Raw genomic sequence first — 21162 nt, forward strand, 5'->3', positions numbered from 1 at the left:
GACAAACAAAGCGTGCTAGCATTCAACCGGTTTCAACAGCACTTCTATTTTCAGTTCCAACTAGCACCCACAAGGAAATGTTGCTAGGTTGAGGGAAAATGCACAAGACCTTAAAGATAGGAAATGTAAGAAACAGAATGAACTATGAGTAGGACAGTAATTGGTGTACATATAACAGACTTCTCATATGTAAAAAAAAAAACATAGCAAGAGTGTAAAAAGCATTGACAATGCCAATAGGTCTGGTTTTAAAGGAATGTTGTATGGTAATGTGAAGCATTACAAGTAAATTGCATGGGAATTCATATGTTTTTGTCTGAAAGCAAAGAACTGTAGAATAATATTGGTGGTTTTTAAAAGGTCAAGTGACAGTTGCACTGCCCAGCCAGACCTGAAAATCCATGTAGGTTAATGACTGCCGTCCTCCCATCCGTGCCACTGCCAGAGAAAAACAACATCAATTATCTCGTTTTCTAAGACTATTCAATAGCATTACAATGTCATGTGTGTCCCTGAAAGTACAAGCTCAAGCAGATGGATAAATAAGCAAAATGAACACGTGTGGAGGGCAGGCACGTGTTCATGTAAGTACACATCATCTGTCCAAACATATCATGTACTCCTGGCTCCCAACATGTGAGCAGAGCCAAAGTCCCGTCCCTTGTGATTCTTACACAATTGTCTGGTGACAGCTGTGCTTTCAAGCCAGAGCATAAAAATGATTGTATTTCAGATATATCGAAGTTCAGCAAGAACTCACAGGCTCTCTAAACTCTTCCATCATGGGGATAAAATTAAGCAGATTATCCTGCTATGTCTTGCCATTTCGATAAAACAAAAATGTCAAGAAAAAGCAACGTGATTAGGATCATTAACAAATCATTTAATTTAGATATTTTTAAGTAAGATTTATTTGATGAGCATGCTGTTAACATGCCCTTTCTAAGGGTTAGTGAAACATATGCTAAAAAATCTGTTTCTCGCCATGCAGAGTTATAATTGGGAAGCCAAGGATGAACTCTCTCTACCCGCTACACTGCCAACTAGTCATGCTGCTACCATATGTTTGTGCTGAGATAACTAGGGAGGCAGAGACCATAGTCTAGAACTGTAGACATTCCTGGCAGAGTTAGGCCAACAATTATGTACTACTTAGGGTTCAAGTCAAATAAATACAATATTCCTTATGTCTGTATATCTTAAAAAATAATTGAATATTGAATCATTTATGCCAGATTTCACTAAAGGACTTCTTACTAATTGGTCTGTATTTGAAATTTCAAGCTTGTAATCCTACAAGATCACCTTATGTTCCTTCCATTCTAGGAGCCTAACTACAAATAGTCCCTATCAAGTGCAAAAACTATATCACTCAGTAAAATCCGACACAATGGTATTCAAGGTTTACGAGATGCGATAACTATCACCTATTCTTCTTGGAAAGTAAAACACAAATTTAGGTGCCCCCTACACTAAAATCCTCTTGTCCCAGAAAATATCAGGCCATTCCCACTTTTAATTTCGAGGAAGGTTTGACCTACTGAATGTAATGATAGTGGCGGGCTTTCTCGTGCCTTTTAATTACCGGGTGTTATAAACATTGCACCACTTATAACTGGGATCCCTACGCAAAGGTGTTTGTCCAAGGATCAGAAATTAAAAGGCTATATATAGTCAGGCGCTATAAGTGCTAAAACTCATAAATTAAGCCTTGCATTTCAAACAAAATATCTCAGGTTGGCAAGGGGTATAAGCTTGAAAAGGGTATTAAGCTGTCTCAGAGCTCCATCGAGTTAATACCTCCATACTCAAAGCACATTTCATTTTCAGCCAATGTGTGTCTTTAAAGGATTGTAACCAAGGGCAGTGAAGGATTTAAGCAGACACACATCAGTTCACCATGTGCCTGCCCAAACGGAGTAGCCTGCCTCAGACCTGCCAGCTGGCACATTGTCATCGTATGTAACACAATATCAAAGCTTGTCACTTGTTCACCTGGTGAAGAGCCGAAATCACAGAGTGACAGGTTGGACTTGGACAGAAAATAGGCAGGGGCAACAAAATATTAGAGACCCCATTGGTAAATTAGATAGCAAAAAAGTGACACATGTTTACATATTGGGACAGTTTTCAACTTGGAAAGACAGTCTACTAAGTGTTTTGCAGGGTCTGGAAGACTGCATGGATTTGAGCTTGCTTCAGGCATTCTTTGTGGCAATATCAGAGAAATCAACAGTAAAAACCAGCCCAGCAAACCCTTCAAGAGGCTGACAAATACCAAAAATCTGCCCACACACTGGCTTGTCAGATCAGCCCTATAGGCCAGTCCGACTCTGCATAGTGAACACAGGGTGAGGTGGAAACCCCTGCAGAGAAGGGATTTCCAGTTTGTTTGCGAAGGCTCTGCATATACACAAAACATTACAGCATCTGAAGCAGCCTTTTATGTCCTATAGACATAAAGAAGGTCCTTCAGAAGCCTTTGTTTGTATTTGGTGGAGGAGTGGTCAACAGTGGGTGCTAAGCCAGTGCCCGGCACAGGCCCTGTCCCTCTTCCTGGCCTCCCCCTCCAAGACTGTTTACGCTGTGATGGATCCTGGAGCTCGCACACATCTCCAGCCCGTTCACTGTACCTCATCCTCTTTCACATAGTGAATTATTTTTAACCCCTTCCCTGTGGGGGTAATTCCCCTGCGGTGTGGGGGGGGGGGGCGCGGTGACGCTGTGCTCGTGACGAGCTGAGCTCGTCACGACCCCGCCCACTGATTAATTCTCCCGCACAGGTGGGGAATTAATCGCGCGTGGGCAGGCCATGGCTGTTATGACGAGCTCAGCTCGTCATGAGCACAGCTCCACTGTGACTCATGACGAGCTGAGCTCGTCATGAGCACTCAACGAGTTAAAGGTTGCCAGGTCTACTAGCTGATTCAACTAGATTCCACCAAATGGTACCTGTTATGCAAAACTGGTTTTAGGCAGAAAGGAAAATATGAACCTCAATTTCACAAACTGGCTACCGTGATTGGACAATGCAATGTTTAATATTACTTATTAAATATAATCTGGCAGTTCAAAGTATAGAACAATGTGAGCAGCAATAGCACACAATACTGTTTTTAACATCACTGTCTGGTTGTTATGTCTTTTTTAGTTACTAAGCACTACTTGCCAACAAAGGGTGATAAAAGGGTGTTGTCACAGCTACATAACCCCAAAAAGCTAAGACAATGGATATGCACAATTAAATATGTGTCACATAGGAAAATAAATATACAAACAGTATTTTGGTAACTGTTTAATTGAAATGGTCATCTAATTCCATTATGCAGGGGTAATTCTATTATCAAGCAATGGGCTCCAATCACCCCGCTGCTTGCCCTTCTGTAATATGGATAGTTTTGAGCACCCAATATACCATATTAAAATACATGGGATTCTGCAATGCTTGTATAAAAATGGCTCTATAATGTCTTTATAATTGCGATTTATGAAGCACACAGTCACCGATTATAAAAAAAATTACATCAGAACTCAACTGTAATTGCTTATTACAGTCGAGTTTTGAGATCACAATGTATGCTTCTAGAGGATGCAGCAGAGGGAAAAGCAGGTCAGGTCAGGGAGCATAATTAAAGCAGCTATTTAAAGCATCAATATGGAAAGTTGCTTTTCTTTCTTCTGTTGTGTTTTTTGTTAACTGTACAGTGTCAAGCACAAAGGAGATATTTATGGCAACCGATTTATTTTTTCACACCTTGTCAAATTATAGAAAGGTTAGAATCGTTCTGCTTGTTTCTGTTATAAAAAAACGTACTTTTATTTAACTGCTTAAAATAACTTTTTTCAAAAATTAGCTAACAACTTTTTTTGATGTATTTAATTCTGCACTATTGATTCTATTTGCATTCTTCATGTTTGCACACATGCTGTCTCTTTCATATGTAAGAGCTGTGCATCGAGGTGGTTTGTGGGAAAGGTGATAGTATGGTCATGTATTTTAAGGGATAAAGTACCCCCTGCAGTACATGATAAGGATATTTCAAGTCACATCAGAGTTCCATAACCTTATAAAGGAACTTGGCCTTCGACCTTGTTCCTCTATATGGCCATTAAGCTCCTTGGTGACTTGCAATAACCTTATAATGTACATCAGGGAATATTTTATACCATATATAATGCCTCTATTGCACAACTCTAATTACATCTGTGGACAACGCTGTTAAGATAGAAGCTCTGTCATCCTGAGAGCTCCTTGGAAGGAGTGCTTTATAAATGTAAATGATTGTATTTTCATTTTTGATAGATTTTCTTTTACGGAGCGTGACTGTTAATTACCTGCTATATCAGGTTTTCCATTTATTGTCTCAACTCTAAGCAGAGGTCTGGCTGGGTGCTTGAAGTAGTCTAGGGCTTTTGCCTATTGCGCTTGGACACCACCTTCTGATTGCTTATGCAAATTATCTCACAGGGATCTCTTAGTAATGCATTGTGAGAGTGATGTCATGTGACATGATAAAAAAAAGGTTGCTGAGTTGCGGGGGGTTTACGTGTGGCACCCTCCCAGCTCTCTGAGTAGCTGATCGACCTGAGGGTGGTTGAAGAGTCTCCATGTTTGATCGCATGGGTGTTTTTTTGTTTTTTTAACAGATTTTTGTAAAGTGCAAACTTGACCCAAATCGGGTATCAGAGCGCTTTACATAGCACCAGTTGCATTACATGAGGACACATTTATTTTTGTTAGACACGGGGAGATTAAGCGATTTGCCCAGAATCACAGGATGTTTAGCGTCATTGCGGAGACTCAACCCAGTTCCCCAGGTTCGAGGTCGACCGCCTTAGCCGTTAGGCCAACTCCTCTCCCCTGTCTTTTACTAGCCTGCAATCCTCTTTTATCCAGTGTTTTACCCAGACATTGTGCCTGCTTTTAGGAGATGAAGTATCTGAGTGAATATTCAAGAAATGATACAGTATTAACATATTTTTTGAACTGTAAGTCACTTTCTAGTGCATTTGAAGGCCTCCTGTCATTATTTCACACTTTCAATAATGTTTCCATAGTATTGTACGGCAAGAGGTTCTTATGCACACACAATTCGGCAAGCATTTGTACAAGAATTCGATTTCCCCCACTGCTCTCAATGTACAATTAAGATCATCATTAGCCTTCCAGAGTGGGAGTTCTCTTGTTTTCCAGAGGTCAGGCGATATTTCTCTCATCTATAGCTGTTGATCTGAATTCACAAATAATCCACAGGTATGAACAGGTGGCATGCATTTATTTAACGATGTGAGGGCAGAGAAGGTCAGTCCAGGGGTTGGAGCATAATATTTTGCCTAGAAGCATTTCCTCACGTACTTGAAATCAAAGGCCATATGAGTCCATTGAGCAGAAATAGTCAAACGTCTGATTGTCGGTGCATGATAATACAGTAGGTCTTGCACGTATACCATCTGAAAACCATGGTATGCTCCGCAAGGTTGCACAGACATATCAAGGTCGGACCATCTTTCTATTGGACTCATTAATGTGGCAGAAAGGAAACATTGCCTAGGTGAGCACCGTCTAGGTCACCCAGCAAATAATAGCTATAAAGTTAGAAATCGGATATGTAACAAGGGTACTCATGCATTCCTGTCGGATCTCTAAGCAGTGACTGTATTTGCACAGTGACAGATTTGCGACTGGAGAATTTTTATTTGCTGTGACGGATGCACAAACCTTTCATCGTGCAAATATGATGCTTCGGTAGAATGTCATATTATTAGAAATGAGGCCGGATTCTGTTTGTGAGTCTGACCAAAAGGACTTGTGAGGGACAGCAGACCATAATGCATTCACATTCGAAATGTTGGTTTTAGTTCTCACCTAGACAGCGCAAGCATTATCTCTGTGAGACATGTTGTTTACATACAGTCACTGCATTACATGACACTCTACTCTGTACAACTGCACTCTATGCAGCCCCAGTCTGCACCACTGCACTAAATGCCACTCTGATCTACTCTGCACCACTCTACTCTATGCGACTGTACTCTATGCCACTGCAATCTACTCAGAACCACTCCACTCTATGCCATTCTACTCTATGCCACCGCATTCTACTCTGCACCACTCTACTCTTGGCAACTGCACTCTAGGACACTGCACTCTACTCTGGACCGCCCTATGTCACTGTACTCTACTCTGAACCACTCTCTGCCACTGCACTGTATGCCACTGTACTCTACTCTGCACCATTGTACTCTATGCCACTGCACTCTATGCCCTGCATTCTACATCACTGCACCCTATGCCACTTTAATCTACTATGCACCACTCTACTCCATGTCACTGCACTCTGCACCACTCTACTCTATGTCACTGCACTCTACACCACTTCACTCTACAATGCACCACTCTACGCCTCAACACCACTGCACTCTACACAACTCTATGCTATACCACTCTACTCTATTCCACAGCACCCTATGCCACTGCACTCTATTCTACTCTACGCTACTGTCCTCGATGACACTCTACTCTGCACCACTCTACTCTATGCCACTACATTCTACACCACTGCACTGTATGACAATCTACTCTATGCCATTGCACTCTCTGTTACTGTACTATAAGCTACTGCTTTCTATGCTACTCCAATCTACACCACTCTTATCTACTCTGCACCACTCTGCCTCTGCACTCGGCTCTGCACCATTTTACACCTCTGCATCACTCTACTCTGCATCACTCTATGGTACTCTACACAGCACCACTCTATTCTATTCCACTGCATTCTACTCTATGCTACTGCACTCTATTCTAGTCTGTGCCACTGTATTCTACGTCACTGCACTCTACACCACTCTACTCTGCACCACTGTACTCTCTGCCACTACATTCTAGCCCAATGCACTGCATTCCAATCTACGCAGCTACACTCTATGCCACTCTACTCTATACCACTCTACTCCTCTGCACTCTACCACAGTGCAATCTATGCCACTGTTCTCAACTCTGCACCACTGCACTGTAGACCACTGCACTCTACTCTGCACCATTCTACACCACTGCACTCTATGCTACTGCACTCTACGCCACTCCACATCACTCTATGCCAGTTCACTTTATGCCACTCCACTCTGCACCACTCTATGCCACTCCACACCACTCTATGCCTCTCTACTCTACTCCACACCACTCTATAACCCTCTAATTTCTGCCCCTCTATGCCAATTCATACCACTCTACACCATGCCACTCTACTCCACTCCATTGTAGTCTACCCAACTACACTCTACACCACTTTAATCTACTGAATAAAACCCTACACCAACCCACTCTAAGCCATTACACTCTACTTCAATCCGCTCTAAAACATTCGACCCGTCGACCAGTCGACTCCACTCTATGCCACTCCATTCTACGCCACTCCAAGTTACTCTACTCCACTCCATGCCATCCCACTCCTCTTCTCCACTCCACACCGCTGTACAACATGGCGTAAAGACATTGGCAGAGCCAATATCTCTCAAGTTGGTGAAACGTATTGGCTTTGCTAATGCTTGTTTTTATTGCAGTGAGCATCACTTAGACAGAAAGAGGCTGCAATTAAAAAAGTTGTATAATGTTAATGGCCTCCATTGTAGCTTACATTGCAATTTTCCTTCAGTTGTTATGCAAAACTAAAATTGGATCACAATGAAGACTTATTATAGTCTTGCTTTTCATTCTTTGCCATGGAAACAAAGGCAGGACTATAATGAGGCTGCCTTCTATTTGACCCTCAATTCACTTGGTCTCATAGCTAGGGATCTATCATTTTAATCCTGATTATGCTTCTGTGCCCCACACGGAGGCTCTTATTGCCGTTCTGCAGGCAAAAGAGAATGCATATTCACAGGTCAGATACCTCTCCCCCATTTAACCTTCATTTGTGTGCTTTTAGTAGCCCGTGCACAGTCATGCATTACTGCACCCCTTGCCTCTGCTGTTCGCCTATGCCTGCTGACTGTCATACCTAAACTCTAGTCTACAGGCTTTCAACTTTGTGGCACCTTTCTTGTGGGTTTTTGACTTAAAAAGGTATATATCAATCAATCCTCTGAACCTCTTGATGTCTGGTTTACATCCTTACTTAGCTTGAAAAAAACCAATCGTCCCTCTCTCCCCTCCGCTCAACTGAATGCACCCTTCAGTAATTTGCATTTCCAGCCTCTAGTCAGTTTTCTAGACACATGACAGACAATATCAAACATTTACAACTATTTTTTAACGAGATTTGCCCCCCCCCCCCCACCCCTACCCCGTTGTTGCCCGAGTGCCTATTCTGTCAGTGAGGAGCTGAAGGAACCCTTGAGAAGTTCGTCACGGTGCACAGTGAGCCTCCCGGGCGTTCTCAGTCCTAACAAGCATTGGCAAAGCCAAAAGTTCTAAGGCATGCCAGCGAAGGCTCACTCAAACGATGTTTGCGCGTATTAGAACAGGAAATCCCGACCTGCTGATTGCAGGGCTAGTGTTTGTTATGCACAGTTATTTATTTGCAACATCTGTTCACTAACATTTGCAGCGCAAACTCTGACAAATATCTTGATCGTCCGATTTAAATGTTAATGCCGAGAGAGCCAGCCTTATCACTCCATGTTCAACACTGCTCATCCCGAAGACTGACATTTTAAAGTAATTTTGGAAGACCCGCGGGAGAGCGCGCTCGTGGCGTGCTGTTTGATTAGCGCTGTCCACGGCTCTTCCTATCAGACAAAGGAATCTGTTTCATTACAGGGTGGTTTAGCTGCTTGTTACACGGCTATAAATACCATATGGGTTTTAATCTTTCAAATGGGTGTGCTTTAAAAGATGGTCTATGACAGTTTAAAGTGTAAAATTGTCAAAGGGAACTGGAGGAACAGTTTAGCTTCAGAACATAATGACCTTAACTTTCAGAGGTGCCTGCGAGAACTCATTAAGATGAACTATCATGCCTGAGAAAGATGAAGCGGGGCAGCGGCGGTGCAGGCGCGAGCGCCGATTGATGCCTTTGGCCTTGTAGCAGGAAAGCTTTGCAAGTCTGACTGCTAACACACAAGCAGGCGCAGACGTGCACGTATGCACGCACACAACACACACGAGCACATGCACATATACACACAAGCACATGCACTATTGCTTCACTATTAAATTACAAAAACAAAAAAACTAAGAATTAATAATAATAAAAAAGAACTTTAAAATCTGTAACACTTGAAAGTCTGAATTTATTAAATACAACTTAAATCTACATATATTACTTTCCCTATACATATATACCTTCCATGGACTTATCTATCTTTATATGTATTACTTTGCTTCTAAGTCTGCATCTCCAATGCACTACCCTATATCTCACCCTATACCTCTCACAATATATCCTCTACCTCCTCTCTGACTCATCTCACACCTCATTCTACTACTCTCTCTAATGCACTACCCTATTTTTCACCCTATGGCTCTCTCAATATATCCTCTAACTCCACTCTCACTCATCCAAAACCCAATTCTACTACTATGAGAGAGGATTTGGCCTAACGGCTAGGGTGGTCGACCTCGAATGTGGGAAACTGGGTTCGAGTCTCGGCAATGATGCTGAACATCCTCTGATTCTGGGCAAATCACGTAATCTCCCTGTGCCTAGCCAAAATGAATGTGTGTCCTCATGTAACGTAACTGGTGCTATGTAAAGTGCTCTGATATCTGATTTGGGTCAAGTTCGCGCTATATAAAACTCTTCAAAAAAATAAATAAATAACCCTTTCTAGACTCTTCCCTTCTCTACTGCTCCTTGCATCATCTCATACTTCTTTTACAGTTCAGAACTCTCTAAGAAGCCTTTCTAAACCCTTTCCTCTGACTCTTCTCCTCCCCCACCTCCCTTCTACTCATCTCAAACCTCCTCTTACTGCTATAAGCACTAAAAAAAACAAAGAAAACCATTCTAAATCTTTCCATCTTCTATCCCTCCACCATCCTTTTCCAATCCAAATAACAGATTAACATGTCCATGCTCAAATTAATTTCACATTTCCCTATACTAATTCACCACTAATCTTTTTTGGGTTCCTGAGTAGATTGCTACCCACCGAGAAGCACCTCACCACCTCATCAGGGGTAGCAAGCACTGTTTAAATGTGAACCCTTCCCTCTCCTATCCCTCCACTATCCCTTTTCAATACAAATAAAACATGTGCATGCCCATCGCTCAAATTAATAGAATTAACCACTAATCCCTTTTGGGTTCTGGAGTAGCGTGCTATTTGCCAAAAAAGGGCTTTGATGCCTCATCAGGGGTAGTAAGCACTATATAAATGTAATTTCAATTACAATATACATACAAGCACACACACACACACAAACATGCACACTAACACAAAAGTACACAAAGGGACATATAGAAGCACATATGCATACAATCATACCTAAACAATCACATACAAATGCACATACACACACATGAGAAAAGGAAGTAAACACACTCAAATGCCTCTACACAAGGGCACTCTAACAAAAAAAGCACAGGTGTGCACAAACACGTACAAATAAATGCACACGTACAAAGAAAATACCTGTGGACATACAAACATGGGTACGCCAACACACACACACACGAACAAGCAGGTTGGACACGAACACACACATGCTCACACAAAGAGGCTCACTTACACACAAAGGGCCTAATTATGAGTTTGGCAGCCCTTGGACTGCCAGACTCACAGTGGGCCACCACATTAAGACCATGCCGGGTTGTGCCGCCAGGGACAACTGACCCTGGTAGGGGGCGCAGCGGTCACTAGGCATCAATATGCTTGGCGGGACTGCCATGGTCCCGCCAAGCACATGACGACTTTACTCACAGCCACTGATTTCATGGAGGTCTTTCCTCCATGAAAACAGTGGTGGTGAGGAATCTGCCTCACTCCACATGGAAGCACACACTGGGGGCACATTCTGTGCTCCCGCTGTGCGCATGGACCCCTCAGTTCCAGCACAGTATAGACTTCACAGTCCATGCCATGCTGGAACTTCCTTTGACGTTCACATTGCACCTCCATGGGAATATTAAAGAAGCACCCACCAGTGACAAAAAAAAGTAATAATATGGCAGGTGGTTCTCATGAGGACAGTCAAACTTGTAATCAGGCACAAAGTGTTAAGTGGTAAAAAAACTGAAGAACTCAGATATTTGTAATTTATTAAAAATGTCACAGTTAATCTTTTTTTCAAATTCTTTATTAGTTCAATCCATGTCACAAATACATATCAGTTATGGTCAACACACAGAAATTAATTTGACAGCATTTCTAATGACAAAACTAATAAAAAAAGAAAAGAAAAACAAAAAAACCAAATATCAATCATAACATCATTATACAGCCAAGATCAGACAATGATTTCAAGTCTTGTATCATAGATTCCCATATCTGCATCCCAAGCTTTTGCCATCTAACTTACTTCAAAGAATACAAACTGTATTCCAAATGAAAGACGTTATAAAATTTAGCCCTCCACATCTCAAATGTGGGAGCCTCACTCTGAAGCCAACATGAGGCAATACATAGACGTGCCACAGCTGTGGCGATAGATGTTATATATCTGAATTTATATACTGGCTGCTCACTTGAGGCATTTGCCCTTATCCCCAATAACATAATTTCCTTCCTTATTGATATAGTAATTCCTGCAACCTCTTGCAAAAACAACTCTATTTGTTGTTTTAATTGTGACAGTGCCATACAATAAAAAAAAACATGCACAATATCAGCTCTATCGGTACTGCACCTAAAGCACTTTCCATCGTTATTTCCACACCACTTCATCATCCGCTCTGGTGTATGATATAAATCACATATAGTCTTGAAGTGTTGTGTTTGCAAATTTGATGATAACAATATTTTCCCTGCAGTATCGATAGAAATCTGCATAACATCTCCATCATGCCCTAGTCGTGCAGACCATTTAAGATCGTGAGCAGCTAGATCATCCATTTGAGACTCAATTAAAATAGAATACAGTACCCCAATCTTAGCCCTTTTCCTTACTGCCTCTACTATTGGTAATACCATAATACCCTCATGTAAATGATGTCCAACAAGATAGTCACGTAGTTGCAGATACCTAAAAAATTCCTGATGTTGAAGTTCTTAACTTTCGGCTAATTCTGCAAATGAACATAATACTCCCCCCTTAAATAAATCACCCAACTGTCTGATCCCCTTCATTTTCCAACACAGCATCTTATAATCCCAAAATATTTCTGGAAACCTAACAGCTGAATTGAGAGGAGTATAGTAATTCAACTGTGGGATGGCCAGCCACTTACATATCCTTTTCCATACCTTATAAGCTGTAATCATAACCTTAAACCTTATTTTTTTGTAATAGCTTGGCTCGGAGAATTTCACTAACACATTTCTCACTTCCTCCCCTGTCACAGTTAATCAACGCCAAGAAAGAATGGCCTTACCTGCTCTTTATGTTTCAATCCAAGCACATCTTCCGTGTTTTAAACTGCAGCATTTCAAGAGTGGTGAAGTAAACACTAATATTGCAATCTCTCTTTTCACATTACGGCCCTCTCTTGCTCGATCGTTAAAACACAATCTGTCAAAGCCATTTCCGGTATGCAAATTATCTCACCAATGAATAATCATGTTATCTTTTAAAGACTTTAAATAATCAAATTATAGTACAGAGGCATCTATCACAACTTGCAAAGGGGCAGGCTACCACATAATGCCTGGTTGTTTACAGTCTGCATAAATTAATGTACAATGGAGAGCTGACGGTTTTGTGTGTTTAATTGCCCCATGGTACATGAAGAAGTTGTAGAAATCATTCCCTGGAGCCTTTTGGCTTCAAATTGCCTCTTAATATAGTTTATCTATGATGGGAATAAAAGTTGATGCATTTTATATACGCTGCTTATTGTTGCTCTTTAGCACATGACTCACTTACCACAGCTACATTACCTTGCGTTGAAAAGGGACTGTAGCTGCGGTGAACAGGTAGCATCCTCTTACCAGTCCGGGGCTTTTTTTGCCAGTGGAATACACACAAACATCTATACAGACAATACCAGAAAACCAACTTCAGGGTGTAAGATCTAAACAATTGGCATATGGATTAGTCCTCACCAAGTGATAACAGAGTGTTAAAGGAATTTTTACAGCAAATGTAGGCTTCAAGCACAAACTCCATACAATTATTTGCTTATCCTCTTGGGATGGAAATGTACCCTGCATGGCGACAAACATGCACTCCTGCCCTGAGTTCCCCAGATGCATGGATATCTGGATCCCTGGTAATGGTTTATGGTAATGGGTGAACAAGGATCAAGCGTTTGGGCCATGACCTAGCCCTGTTTCATGATAATGCAGTCTTGTTTCACCGAAAAGAGTGCACCTAGTGCTGCTGTACTGATGGTAGTGAGTTATTGCCCTTAACTGGTGTTAAGTGGCAGTAGCATACCTGTTTTTTATTCAGCGGGATTGCTAGTGTGAACAAGCCTGTGTCACTGAGTGGAACCTACTGGCCAACTTGTGTAAAGTTCAGTGGCTTGGTATTTAACTCACCCATGGCCTGCATGGATTGTGTGTAGCACCAAACAGAGTATGATACTTGTCAGTGCTTGCTGAGCAGCATGGGTATGCTTGTGTGTGGTACATAACATGGAGGCCTGTGGGTTTCATTTTGGAAGCACAGGATCTGGAGATGCTTGAGAGGTAAGGACTGCAGCTCCCAGACAGGAGATGTGTATTGCTGACAATTCTGATGGCTGGGGAGCAACACACACTCTGAAGGGAGAGGAGCAGAGCATCTTCTGTGCACATTAAAGGTCTCTTTGATTCCAGGAAGACGTATTGGTCAGTGGGGCCTGGGCCTATTGTTAGGGAGATGTTGGGACTGGTAAGGTTGGCACTGTGAACCAGGAAATATTGATACAGAGGAAAGCGTGGGCCTTTGAATCTTCATGAGGCATATTTAAGTGGTGGCTGGCAGCTAGGTGTGATCCCCGGTAACTCCCTTGGACTCTGTTGTGGGTCAATCAGAATTGGAGCCACTCCAGCTGTGGCAGACTGTCCCTTTCACATAGGTCAGTGCAGAGAAGAGAACACTTAAAAGAAGTGGACACCTCAACACAAATTTCGAAGGCCAGACACTAAACCATATATGTGCTTGAATTTTGACTATGACGGTAGGAACATGAATCCCAAACATTGTTGAAGAGCACCGTCATTAGGAGAGGGAAGATAGCCAAGACTTCTTGCTTCTGGAACCAGGGCTGTGGACATAGGTCTGCCAGTCTCCCTGCTAGGTTAGCCAGGAAGTTAAGATCACTTGGCTTGTTTCTGGAGCACCAGCCTTCTGCCTGCCTGCCAAGACTAGAGTGCCTTACCTAGAGGTTCCCTTCATCCAAGACCAATGAGCCCTGTGAGGAGTAGGCAAGGGCCTGGAGGAAGTGAGGCCCAGCAGGAATCTGGTGGAGTGGATCACAGTGAGCAAAGTGTGAGACTTTCAGGGCGGTTGACACCATTGCGTAAGTGTGAGTTATTCATCTGATTCTGGCAGACAGTGACCCTCGTGTCAAGGGGATACTGTGAAAGTTTGGGCCATCACCTGTGTGTGCTCCAAATCGGTTAACCCTTCACCCCTTGTTTGCCAGCAAGGGGGACCACCGTGAAAGTTGTGTGCAGAGTAGACACCTCAGTGTGCTGGGAAGTGTGGGGTCACTGTGAAGGCAGGGGTGCTGTCTGCATGTTGGCAAAAGTGGGTGACCCACTTATGTTTGGTATTGGGCAGTTGCCCTTACTCGATTTGTCGGAGGAACTTCTGGAAACACTTGCCAATCTAAGAGTTAGAGCTTGGATGTCTGACATTAACTTAGTCGTCCAGAGACTGAGGAAGCTGAAGCGACATTAGGGAAAGTCATGGGCAAGTTCAGTGTGTTGAGACCAGATCCTGTGAAGTTGCCTGCGATTTGCCTGCTGCCCTCGGTTCGGGTAAGACTGTTCAAGGTGGTGAGGCCTGCAGAAGATTTGCATGAACTTAGCAGCCACTAACTTAACTCTAAAGGCCAAACATAGACATTGTTTGTGAGGGCTAGCGGGGGTCGCACTTGGGAGTCGCATCCAGTATCAAATGGGGTATCACAGACCTTACTAGATGAACAGAGTTACTTAGGGTTCTGCCCAGGACAGCACTATCTGGGTGACCTTGGGAGGCGGTGGAGGTTATTTTAGTGTGTCCATAATATGCTTCGTGTGTTACATTAAAATTCTCCTTTTTTAATAAAAGTAAGTATTTGACTGCACATTCACCATATTGTTGTTACTGTTTGTAGTTGGTCTTGTTATCCTGTGTATGGGATCCACTTACCTCCCCTGAAGTACCATGGACTGCTGGACCTGCGTTACCACTGAGAGTGATGTGTTGAATGTGGTACTACTTGGTCCTGTTATTCAGGACCCGTAGTAGGTTGGATCCCAGGACATCAGAAATAAAAGGCCTTAGCCCACACGGTTGAGCACAGTAACTCCTGCTTGCCCCACGGGTTCTGCAATAGCTTATCCTTTTTCCCAGATATAGGGGCCCATTCACAAAGGTAATTTGGAGAGTGTAAGGTAGTACTCCTGTAGTATTCTTTGACATACCCATACATGTCTGTTTATTTTCCACAAAACCTATAAAATGGGAATAACAAATAATATTCATCTACAATTTGTACCAAAAATGTTCTGTTCCTTCTGTGCACTCTTACTAAAACTAAGTTGAATGTTTCAGGGTGAATTCCCAAAGGCGTGCGTAAAAGAGTACTACTTCCTGTACTAATAAATGCTTTTGTGAATCATACCCACTAAATATTTTCCCTTCACATGCTCTTCAATTGTGCTCTTGCATCTTGTAATAATTTAACTTGTATTTTCATATGAGTGTAATTTTCCATATGTAAAACAACACATAAATATGGGTCTGATGTAAAAAGCCGTTTTGCAGTCACATAGCCTGTGATTTGTAAAATCACTAGATTTGCCACCGCAAAAAAGATTTTTTTAAGCATTGAACGCTTGCATTAATGTCATAAAATGTTACCAGATCACAAAATGGGTTTAGGAATGCATAATGAGTCACTATTTGGAATAGGGCTTGTTTAGGGTGTACCCTCCAAATAACAATTCAAAAAGGTAATTATCAATGTTTTTGGACCGACATCCATGCACAAAACATTGACATTTTACTGACACCTCAAAGGAGGTGGTAACCACTTTGAAAATGAGAAGGAGACCTCCTTGGGTCTCCTTCCCATTGGGACCACTGCTAATTCTCAATCAAACAAAAAAATATATTTTTAAATGCGGACCAGTTTCCTTTAAGTAAAATGGGCTGCATTTAAAAAAAAAAAGTTTCCTTTATGTAAAACCATATCACAGAGTTGTGGGCTGCTGACCCCAGCAGGGTACCAGCCCTGTGATGGTATTCAACCGTAGTGTGTCACAACTTACGACTTACCTCATAAATATTGATGATGTAGATCAGATTGCACCCCACTAGGATTTGGAATTTTGTGGCCTGCCCTATTAGTACATTGGTTGGTTTACAAATTTCCTTTCTATTTGCAAAACGTTGGTAAGCTATTTCCAACCAATTTTTGGGAATGGAAATTTCATACATGAGACGATATATATACAGAAAATATTGACCTACAACTAATTACTCTTGACCCCAAATTAGGGATAGGTGGAGCTCGTGCAATTCTGTTTAGCATAATCATACGTAATTAAATAAAAATTCAGCACAATTACGGGGAATTACGCAAGAAAAGTAATTCTGCATTTGCGCTATACTTGTAGCTCATAAAATGCTCCCTCACATCCAAAATGGATGTGAGGATGCATTTTGTTCTAAGATTTAGCTCTAAACACAACAGACCATGAATAGTGAGCTCGAAAGGCTGCTTGTACTCACTAAATTTGCACTTGGGGTAGGATTTTCCCCCACTTTCTTACGGCATTTAGAGCTAGTTTCTTAGTGCAACATGCACCTTCACATCCAAAATAGACGGAAGGATACATTTTGCGCTTAGAAAATAGCACAAAATGCAACAGAACATAAACACAGTGCAAATAGTTGCTTGCTCTCGGTAAATGTGATCTTGCGGTAGGATTTTAACACCAAGACTATTCTTAATTATGCAAACATGCATAATCGCATTACTATTGGTAATTCCCTGTCAAAGAGTTACATGGAATTCCTAAAATTATCACAATCACTCCGGTGTAATTAAAATTACACCCAGGCCTGCCCCAAATATGCTACAACTGGAAAAATGGCTACATTTAGTAATTAAATAAAAGTTCATATTTTTTAGAGATATATTTATGCAAGTAAGAGTTTTGGTGTTCATATTTTGAAATCTATGTTTTTGCAAAATATGTATTGGATGAATGAATGATAAAAGAGATGGTATCTTAAAGCCATTTATTACCGGAATGTCATCAGTGGCCTTTCGGGGTTCCAGGTATAAATCGTTAATGTAAAGGTAAAACAAAAGGGGTGCCTAAAGACAGCAATATTTGTAATATTAATTGTTTTGCTAATGTGTCCTTTCTGAATTACTCTGGGTGGGGCAAGTTGGGGGTAATTCCCTACATCTGCCCCCACTAAATCTTGACAAAATCCCTTCTTGTTCTTTCTCAAAGGCTCTGTCTAATCTACAGTTTCTGCCAGCTCACAAGTGTTCACCATATAGAATGGCCCATTTAGGTCTTGGTGGATGGCAACTCTGTGCCTCTAATATGCTTTTGCCTGCAGTGGGTTTGTGGTGCAGTTGTGTCCAAGGTTTTCACAGTTACATCTAAGTATTTTACTTCATGCTCGCTTCTTTCAGATTGGAATTGAAGATTAAGATTGGTAGTATTAAATTGGGCTAGGGATTCTGTAGCTCGTTTGATGTTATCTTTCGAGATTATAAAAAGGGGATTGAGTGATGAGTGTAATTCAACAACAACATTATGTAGTTGTTATATTCTGCCATATTGTCAGACCAGTATCACAACCACAAAATTATGGTATTCTTGTAGTCTGCCATATTGTCAGACCAGACCACTTGCTCTACCCACCAGCCCATGAACACATTGACATGGGGGTGAGGATGAAGCAAGTACCCATTGCCTTAGTCCTAATTTGCTTTGCCCTTGTTTTTCAACATAACATGTCTTAAAATAAAAAGATGCTGTTAGAGAGATAGAATTTTAACATAGATAGTAACACATTGGTATGATCAAGGAGGTGAATACATTTTGAGCTAAAACGTGTTTGCAAGACTTTGCCCATGTGCAATACTTGTGTAAACAGACATGGTTAAAGAGATGCCATGTACATAATGTAAAGTAGAAAAATACTGACTAACAAAATATTGAGGTGCAAAATATGGATATGAATATTGTAGGCATATGTATATAAGGGTAATTAATATTATAATTTAAAGCACTAATCAAATAGTATTAGTATATTTAAACATGTCATAAACATTAATTTATCAATTGTAAATGTAAAAGTTATAACTTAATATAACATAATATTAAATTATATATTACAATACATGTATTACACATTAATATTTTAATAAAAATCTAGTTCTCTAAATAAAACACAATATTAATTAGTGTAACTATAAACAAAGATACAAAACATATTTCAAATGTTTTAAACCATTAGAAATAATTTCTGAAAATATATAACAAAATCTAATACTTGTAAAATACTAATTCATGTAACAAAAAGTAATAATTAAAAATACACAAAAGAAATATAAATAAAATACATTCACTTATACATACTTTAACTAAACATTCTCTAAAGCTCATAAAATGATTGCAGTAACATGCCCTAAATCCAATTCAAAATCATTGAAAAATAAGCTAATTTAAATACACTATTCTAGGTACAATCCTACAAACATTTTTTTAAATGCATATATTGTGGAGGTGGGGTCAGATTTACTATTCTAATTCCGATCTAACAAATATTGTGGAAAATATGTACCTTTTTTGTGGGGGGGTCATGTTTACTATTCTAATTACAGATAAACAAATGTTGGGAAAATGCATACATTGGGATCATTAGATTTATTATTCTAACCCCAATTTAAACAACATTGGGGAAAGTGGATACATAGATTGTCAGATTTGCTCTTTTTAATCCAATCTGACATATGTTAGAGAAAGTACATACATTGGGGTGGGTCACATTAACTATTTAAACTCCAGTCTAACAAACATTGAGAAAAGTGTTTACATAGGGGCGGGATCAGATTTACAATTCTTATTTCAATCTAAGAAACTAGTGGAGAATGTGCATACATGTGCACAGACAGATTTCATATTTAAACTCCAAACATTGGGAAAAGTGCAGACATTTGGGTAGGGGGCAGATTTGCCTTTCTTACTCCAGCATAACAAGCATAGTGAAAAATGCATGCATTGGGCAGGTCTGATTCAATATATTCAATTTTTTTAAATATATATATATAAAAAACTTTCATAAGTCAAAACCTACATTTTGAATACAATTAAGAAAATGTTTAAAAATATATTTAACATGTTTGCATGAATAACAAATTTGTTGAAAAAGCACATACATGCATAGTTTAAAAATAGTTGCAATCCCTCAAGCTCCCACATGTGAAAGGAAAACTAAAATAAAATAATCCTATGATAATTAAATGTAATTTTAAAAAGCAAACATTTGTTTGGAATTTTGAAATTTTACATGTTAAAATGATAAATTGATTATAATTTAATAGTTTAAATAGGAAGACACAACACACCCATTCTCCCAATATGCATCACAACCCATTTTACTAGTTTACTAAATATATTTATAGTAAATAGACGTATATCTACAACATTCAATAATCTAAAATATATATTAATACATATAAATATATCAAATATATGTACATTACATACATGATGAAGAAAATATTCATTCCAAATGGCCACGGAAGATAGATAAATTAATTATTCTAAATTAATAAATTTTTATATTGATATTGAAAGACTACCTAACCCACCAAGAACCCTTGCATCCCCAAAAATAAAAGTAAATAGTTTGAAAATTATAAAACATGTAAGCAAAAAATAGCAATACAAAAATTTGCATAATTAATACATTATTCAAATAGTATCAATTCCTAATTTTATATTTACAACACTTCAAAACGAATCCCCAAAAACCCCACAAACCGAAATTTAAAAAGATCTGATAATTTGAAAAGAATACTAATCAGGTAATCAAATGGATAAAAATCAAAAATGATAAATAGTCATCATAATAATTTTTAAATTAAATAGATCATAATTAGAAAAACTAGCCATCCAATTCCCCTATAAACCTAGGAACCCCAAAAATAATACATTGCCATTATATATTTTTAAAACTATATTTACTAATACATTAAAGAAAACATATGTAATTTATCCCACGATTTATTTCTGTATTTATTTATTTATTTATATTTGTTTCTTTTCAGCATAAGCCCTGACAATAAAGATGCATGATAAAAAAGCATCCCAATAAAATGACAACATAAAACACAACATTAGAGATAGCATATCCATGTCCATGACAAAAGAAAAATCAAGAGAAGACATATGACCAAAAAACTATTTAAAGCTTCAGGGTTTCAAAAAATAGTATCATTATAAAATTCAGTATGGTCGGGATGGAGTAAGGAAGTGGATCAAGCGTATCCACAATTCTATCTTGGATCGCTTGAATATATGTTGCTAATACTTAGTTGATAGGAGATTGCGACCAGTGAAAAATTCCATAAGGATCCCAAAGGGATTCCCTTGAGTTCCAGCTGCTACTATTCCTCTATTAAGAGCAGATTGCAGTGAGTGTAATGCTCCAACAAGATCCCCATGGTATTCTCTTAGTAGTGGCTACCTTCTGTGTGGTCTCCCCTCCACGGTTCACAGCTCCATGAGGGATCCACTTTGCTCTGTATGTCCAGCAATAGGCGGTTTGCTCTCTATCCAGGATTTTTGAATACTTGTAGTCCTGAGGAAGACCCATTCTGATAGTTTTACAGGAACACATACCAGCAGGGTCAAAACATCGATGATCTTAACATTAAAGGATCTGTA

This window comes from Triturus cristatus, chromosome 4_1 (genome assembly GCF_964204655.1).
Source record: "Triturus cristatus chromosome 4_1, aTriCri1.1, whole genome shotgun sequence".
In the NCBI taxonomy this organism is placed as follows: Eukaryota; Metazoa; Chordata; class Amphibia; order Caudata; family Salamandridae; genus Triturus; species Triturus cristatus.